The 7,789-nt window shown below is 44.5% G+C and overlaps 1 long non-coding RNA gene across 1 annotated transcript; it reads left to right on the top strand.

The window, feature by feature from the left end:
* The first annotated feature begins 4,420 nt into the window (after nucleotides 1–4,420).
* On the top strand, nucleotides 4,421–6,949 carry LOC115286920. The gene is made up of 3 exons (XR_003906335.1): nucleotides 4,421–4,490; nucleotides 5,957–6,117; nucleotides 6,735–6,949. It is a non-coding gene; the product is annotated as an uncharacterized LOC115286920 (long non-coding RNA).
* The last annotated feature ends 840 nt before the right edge of the window (nucleotides 6,950–7,789 follow it).

Raw genomic sequence — 7,789 nt, 5'->3', positions numbered from 1 at the left:
GTCTGTTGACCGTAGGAATATCTCACAACATGGTCATTGGGCGTGGCTGACACACTATTTCCTTAGAGTAGATACTTTCTAGTTTGCCACAGTCCCCACTCTTCCCTAATACCTTCAGTCACTCAAGTAAGTTACCTGTCCAGCCACAGGAGCCTCAGAGTTTATGATCCCTGCTGACTGCTTCTAGTTCAAGAAAGCAATGGCCTTATATTCTGTCAATCTGGCTTTTCAGCATACGTTCCTAAATGTATTTTTTCACTAAAGTTATCCCTGTCTCCCAGGGACTCCAGTAACCGTTCTGAGGGAAGTCATGAGAACCCATGAGGGGCTGCCCTCTCTGTGTCCTGCTTTGCAGGTAGACACAGTGGCCATTTGGCCTTCGTCGCTTTGAAATGCGATAAAAAGAGGAGCCCCCACCTCCTTGTACCTCCTCCAAAAGGCCCCAGGTGGGTCCCAGCTCTAGAGTCACCAGAGTCCTCAGAGCATGAAGTCTTGGGGAGCAGGGAGCCTCCGTGCTGGCTCAGATCCCAGAGGGCATGTGAAACTCGGGATCACGAAGGCATTAGCAATTCATTAATGTAATCACCACAGATTGTATCTACAGGGACTGACTGGATGGAGTTAAGAAGCTTTGGGGTAAGTGGATACATTTCTGATTAGAATTTCTCAGCCCTTAGCTACTGAGTGTAATAAAAGTGGTCACTGGGAGGGAAAATAAAGGAAGGGAGGGAGAGACGAGAATGTCAGGCAGGCAATAGGTTAGTTCTGTCCCATCTCCTGTGGAAAGAGCTCGGGGTCCATCCATAATTCAGTTTCCACTGTGCTCCTACAACTCTACACCCCTCTCCCCAAGACTCACTGCAGCACTGTCCCCGAAGATCTCTGCTTTTAGCACACTTTCCCCCAGCCCTTGACTCCTATCTACTCAGCACACCATCTGAAGCCAGGGCCCCACAAACTCTATTTCTCACACTCTCTTTTTGGGTGATTCGAAAACTCCAACCGGGTTTGAGAAGCCCTGCACCAGGGGAAGAAAGATACGCAGTCACGGCAAAGATTGCCATTTGGCATCTTTCTTTGATGTTTTAAAAAAGAAGCACTGGGTGTTATATGGAAACTAATTTGACTATAAACTATTATTAAAAAAAAAGAGAGAGATTTATACATCCTGTCACCCATACCACTAAGGGAGCCCCAACATGGCAGTGTCCATCTATCTATACTCCACTTGTTGACCTCATATTTTGTGCCCTGCCCTCTTTGCTGCACAAAAGTAGGAAGAAGACAGAGTTGCTGTCCAAGAAGAACTCACAGTGTACCGGGGAGCAAAACAAGAAAGAGAATTTCAGTGCCATGGGTTCATATGAGGGGGTGCTGTCAGAGTGCCAAGGGAAGGGTGGCTTAGACAACAGGAGGAGCCAGGGAAGGCTTCCTGGAGGAAGTGATATTGAGATGTTCTCCAGAGGGAGTTGGATGGGAAGGGGAGGCAACATCACCAGAGCGTCAAATAGCCCCATGCTGTGGCAGAGACAGCTAGTGGACCACCAAACCCATTCTGTTCTCCCAGGTGCCACCATATTGCTGGCCATATGTCTGCACAGGTGAGCACCACACTCCCCAGCCTCTCTCTGACTTGAGTTCAGGTGGAAGAATGCAAACAGGAGTGATCTGGCAACTTCTGGATCATCTCCCAATTTTTTAAAAAAACAGCCCCTAGTGCCTGGGTGGCTCAGTCGGTTGAGCATCTGACTTTGGCTCAGGTCATGATCTTGCAGTTGATGAGTTTGAGCCCTGCATGGGCTCTGTCCTGACAGCTCAGATCCTGGAGGCTGCTTTGGATTCTGTGTCTCCCCCTCTGTCTCCCTTCCCCCACTTGTGCTCTGTCTCTCTCTGCCTCATAAATAAATATAAACATTAAAATTTAAAAAAAAATACCAGCCCCTTTTCTGGAAAGGTTCAACCAAAGAAATAATACAACTCATTTGGGGTTTTCAAAATTCCTTTTGGCAGCCAATGCGGAGGGTGAATTGTCAGAAGGAGAGATGGGAGCCAGGGAAATTTGCAGGAAGTTTCCTCCCACTCTCGGGACAAAGGCGTACTCCACCTGTGGAGGAAGAGAATACAACAGTGGGACAGAGGAGCAGGGGGCAGAATGAGAGAGCCATAATGCCAGGGTGAGAGGGAGGAGGAGTACAAATCTGACTTGGGTGATTGGTCTCAGATCTCAAAATAGCAACTTCCTAGCTCACACTCCCTCCACCGTTCCACTCTCTTGTGCACAGGCTTGGCTCCACAAGAGATGGCAGCCCTCCCGCAGCCAGCACTGCTCTCCTGCTAATGCTGGAGGCCATGAGACATGTGGGACACTGACCTGAACATCCCTCAGGACACAGTCATGAATTCCTCAAGGGAACCTCACCAGGCACATCCAATCCTCTGAGGTCACAGAGAAGCCCAAAAACTTTACCTCCGGGTTCCTCAAGGGCATAGGGAAGGCACGGAATATCTCCAAGCAGCCATCTCTAAGACAATGGGATCATATGAGAAAATGCAGAATTTCTTTCCAAAATGGTGAGTCCGAGAAGCATGTTTGACCAGTACAGATAGTAAAGCTTTCAAAGAGAACAAGAAGGCCCTGCACACACTTCATGTGTTCATCTTCATCCATCTCCTGACACCTCCGCTGGGAGAATTTCTCTCAACTGGAAATAAACAACTCAGGGATCAGGGATCTAATCGGAGCTCTTGATCCAGAGTGTGACCTTCCACTTTTCTCTATTTATTTTCCAGATTAATCAGAGTCTTTACTGAGCTCACATCAATAAACAACAGGCTTTTGCAATATATACCACCTGCACATCCAATATATCCAAGAAAATAAAAATATATCCACAGGGATTAGCAGCCATGAATCACCAGGAGCCAAGGCAAAGTGCTGTAGATTGTAATCGCCCCAACCATCCATCTCTCCCGAATGGAAGAGAGGTCAGCCCCACCAGCCCCCACTCCTGAAAAGGAAATGTTATCTACCCAGCCATATTTTTGACAAATCATTGGCCTGAAGAATAGTTGTGTTTTGATGGCTATGTCATGCATAAACACAGGTCCCAAATGCGGAATCTAAGAAACAAAACAAATACACAAACAAAGAAAAAAAGACAAACAAAAAGAAAGACTGATAAATCAAGACAGAAAACAAACTGGTAGTTGCCGGACGGGAGGTGGGGTGGAGGATGGGTGAAATAGGTGTAGGGGATTAAAAGTGCACTTAATCCTGATGAACGCTGAGAAATGTGTAGAACTGTTGAAGCTCTATATTGTGCACCCACAGCTAATATAGTGTGGTATGTTAATTATATGCAAATAAAATAATTGATTGATTTTTTTAAATACATTTCAAGGCAGACACACAAGCCACCTGCAATAAAGAAGAAAAGGAAGGAAGGGAAGACAAGTTGAGAGGAAGGGGGAAGAAAGGAAAGATGACAGGAAAATATCAGGAGAGCACACTTGTTCTTCTCCATGGAGCCGTTGGGAAATCCCCAGACCTCATGCAGTGTGACCGGGTCTCCTGTCCTGCAGCCACCTCCTCAGGCCACTGCGCCACCCGAATGCTTCTTCGAGGGACTCCGTTTCTTCAGCTGTAGTGTGGCGAACAGGGAAAGGCAATTGAGGGCAAGCCCAACCTATGATGGATGTGGCTTCGCAAATCAATAAGGAAAGGGCAGATCATTCAATACATGGTGTCAGAATCTTTGATAATTAAAATGGAAAATGGTAGAATCAGATTCCTGTCTCAAACTGCACAAAACTAAACCCAGAAGAACTGAAGACCTAAATGTGCAAAGCAAAATTTTAAGCTTCTAGAAAAAAATATATATCGGGTATCTTTTAACTCCTAAGTAGGGCAAACTTTATAAAGAGACCACAAACAACACAATTCATATAGAACACTAGTAAACTTGACCGTATCAAACTTTCTAACCTTCTGTACAACAAAGAACGTCATAAACAAAATCAAAATCCAAGTCACAGACCAGGGGAAACAAATCATTTTTTTAAAAAAACATGATTCCAAAAAAAAAGGCAGTCATGGAAGAAGAAACCGAAGGGCCAGTAAACATTTGAAAAGATGTAATCAGGATGGTGAGTAAGCAGGAAAATGCAAATTCAAACAGCAATATTCCACAATAAGAAACATGAGGGGGAAACTGATAATCCCAAGTGTTAGTGGGAATGTGGAGGAACGGGAACTCCAGGTAACAAGTAGCTGTTGCATCCTGGGAATTCTCATTTCCGGAATAGTCCTTGGAAAAACTCTCACTTATGTGTACAAGGAGACATGTGGACAAGAATGTTGCCAGCAGTTCTGTTTATAGTAACAAGCTGAAAACACACTAGAGGTCTATCTACAGAAGAATGGATAAATGGCTGGTCGTATATTCATAGAGTGAGAATCCCCACAACTACAGTAGAAAGGGGAAAGCAAGGTGGGGAAGGATATCATTTTGCAGCACTTCAGATGTTAAACATTAACATTTTCCAACAGCAGTGTTTGTCGTCTGTGATACACGGATGTGTAGTAAGTGTGTAAGACATGCATAGATGCCAACTTCGGTGTGTGATTTACATCAGGAGTGAGACAGAAAGGATAGGATCAAGGAGGTGAAACGGGGGAAGTAACTGCATCTGGAAGATTATATTTCTTAAGACATTGAATTAAGGACCTCCTGGGTGGCTCAGTTGGTTGAGTAGTTAAGCATGTGATTCTTAGTTTCAGCTCAGGTCATGATTTCATGGTTTGTGAGTTTGAGCCCCATACTGGGCTCAGTGCTGCTGGTGTGGAGCCTGGTTGGGATTCTTTCTCTGCCCCTCCCCTGTTCTCTCTCTCTCTCTCAAAATAAAGAAGTAAAGTTTTAAAAATTTGTTTAAGTCTATTGTGTCAATGGGGCATATGGTATAATTTATCAGAGCTGGAAGATGGGCATATAATTATTATAGCATCTCTGTTTTCCTGAATTCTTTAAGACATTTTATGGTAACATTTTTCTTTGTTTTTTAACTTATTTTTTTTTAATTTACATCCAAGCAAGTTAGCATATAGTGCAACAATGATTTCAGGAGTAGATTCCTTAATGCTGCTTACCCATTTAGTCCATCCCACCTCCCACAACCCCTCCAGCCACCCTCTGTTTGTTCTCCATATTTAAGAGTCTTTATGTTTTGTCCCCCTCCCTGTTTTTATTTTATTTGTGCTTCCCTTCCCTTATGTTCATCTGTTTTATAACTTAAAGTCCTCATATGAGTAAAGTCATGATATTTGCCTTTCTCTGACTAATTTCACTTAGCATAATACTTAGCTCCATCCACATAGTTGCAAGTGGCAAGATTCATTCTCTTTGATTACCTAGCAATACTTCATTGTGTAAAAATATACCACATCTCCTTTATCTATTCATATGATATTTTTAATGAAAGCTTAGTCTTAATCAGCGTTCCCCAGAGAATTTCCAGTGAACTAGTACTACAATGGGTGTTCCCCCAAAGAGATTCCATCATCAAAGGCAGCCTTCTAAATCTCCCATCTTGGGTCACTTGGGCAGCTCAGTCAGTTAAGTGTCCGACTTCGGCTCAGGTCATGATCTCATGGTTTGTGGGTTCAAGCCCCGCATCAGGCTCTGTGCTGACAGCTCAGAGCCTGGAGCTTGCTTCAGATTTTGTGTCTCCCTCTCTCTCTGACCCTCCCCTGCTCACGCTGTCTCTCTCAGTCTCTCAAAAATAAATTAAAAAACATTAAAAATAAATAAATAAATAAATAAATAAATAAACCTCCCATCTTGAGGATTCACATAAATGTGAACATATTCAAGGTTCTGAGAAGTCCTGTGGTAAAGAGATTTTGTTTAACTCTTTGGACCTCAGCATTCCCCAAACTAAACATAGAATTCCTTTTCAGCCTCTCCCCTTACAGATCTGGGGTTCCTCCGAACATCCTTTGGGAAATCCTGGACTAAAAGAGCTTCAACATGTGTGCTGGGAATTCCATGTGACGAGTAGCTATCGTATCCTGAGAATCTGGTCTGTGAAGCCAGGCTGGTAGGCGAGGAAGAAGAGGAGGTAAAACACGGGGCCAGTCCACGTGAGTCTGGTGGGCTGTCACAGCTAGAATATATTCTGAGGGACAGTGAGAAGAGCCCAGCACCAGTAATGCTTACTACAATTTCAATGTTAGAGGTGTTTCCCTTTGGTCTTCATCATCCCTCTTCCCCCTCCCCCACAACTGCCTCTCCTCCTATATGCCCCGTTTCAGTGGGTGGCACACTGCCCTCCAACTCAACAAAGCCGTGCTGGGCTCCTCCCTCTGTGACCCCATCGCGTACACAGCCCCCCAGGCTGCCATCTTGGTGCGGAGTCCTCATGGCTTTAGCCTCCTCTCCATTCCCTGACCGTCCTGTGCCCGTGCCAGTCTACACCATCTGCGATCGAAGGAGAGCACCATGCTCCTACTGGCCCTCCTGCCGCCCACATTTTTCCCTGTAGCGCGCCCTCCATGCTGCAGTCACTCTTTCGAAGACACAGAAGTGGTCACAGCGCTTTCTCAGTTCCCCATCACCCTCAAGAGTGAGCCCTTTGCACTATCTGAACCCCACTTCAACCCCCATCTTCGTCCTCCTTCCCCCCACTCTCTACAACTTAAACCCGGGCAATTCTAAATCACTAATTGCTGTTCCCAGGACATGCTGCTGGCTTGGCACCTCCAGACTTGTCTTCTCTCCCTGGAACACTCTTCTCCCCTCCTCAGCCTGGCCAGTCACCAGTTCAGACATTACCTCCTGCCGGCACCCTGATTGCCTTTCCAGTGGGCTCTCGTGCTCCTTGAAGGTACCTTTCTCACATGAGAACACCTTGAAACAAACCAAACAGGCAAAAGCTAACAGCTGCTTCTCAAGCTGGGGACATGATTGGTAAGAGAAAAGAAAGGAGAGAGGCACATGACCCTCTTCAAAGTTCTGCTCACGGCCCCCTCAGGGTCTTGGCAGATTTAAGTGTTCTAAACATTTTTGACAAATAAAACAAGACAAGTCCTGATTCCAAAATGGGATATCAGATTCCCTTTTGGACTCACAGGAACAAAAAAGCATCGTGAAACTTTGAAGTTCATAAAATTTAATATTTTTCTATTATTTTTTCCCGATTGACTTCCCTTCTCTCCCTCTCAGCACAACTAACAAATCAGATCAAATAAATATGAGCCTCGGCCCCCAAGCTGGGGGTGTCTGGGGATCAGGGTGGGTTAGTGAGAATCAGGTGATGAGCTTAGTCAAAATAATAGAAACGTATTTTACTCACATGGAATTCTACACTTTTGATTTGTCTAGCATTGACATCTGTCATGCAATAAAGATGGCAGGTGTTATTTCCATTTTACAGAATGGAAAAGTGAGGCCAGAGACGTTAAATGGCTGGTTTGAGTATTTGTAGATTGAATTTACAACTGAAGTGATTGTTTATAATAGTTAACCTGCATTATTGACTATGTGACAATCACATTCCAAGCTTTCCATATTTTATCTCATTTTGTCTTTCTGATCATGTTCTAAGGCAGACACACTGATTATCATCCCCATTTAACAATGAGAAAACTGAGTTCCTCTCCATTCAACCATCACCTCTACACAAGGAAGGAGACTCTATCACCCATGGTCCTTCCTTATAAGTGACAGAAACACCCTCACCACTTTAGAGAGCATGTTTATTCAAAGTAATTGGGTTTAAATGCAAAATGGCT

This window comes from Suricata suricatta, chromosome 3 (genome assembly GCF_006229205.1).
Source record: "Suricata suricatta isolate VVHF042 chromosome 3, meerkat_22Aug2017_6uvM2_HiC, whole genome shotgun sequence".
NCBI lineage: Eukaryota > Metazoa > Chordata > Mammalia > Carnivora > Herpestidae > Suricata > Suricata suricatta.
Note: the sequence above shows the minus strand (reverse complement) of the source record. Positions and strands in the feature narration are given on the sequence as shown.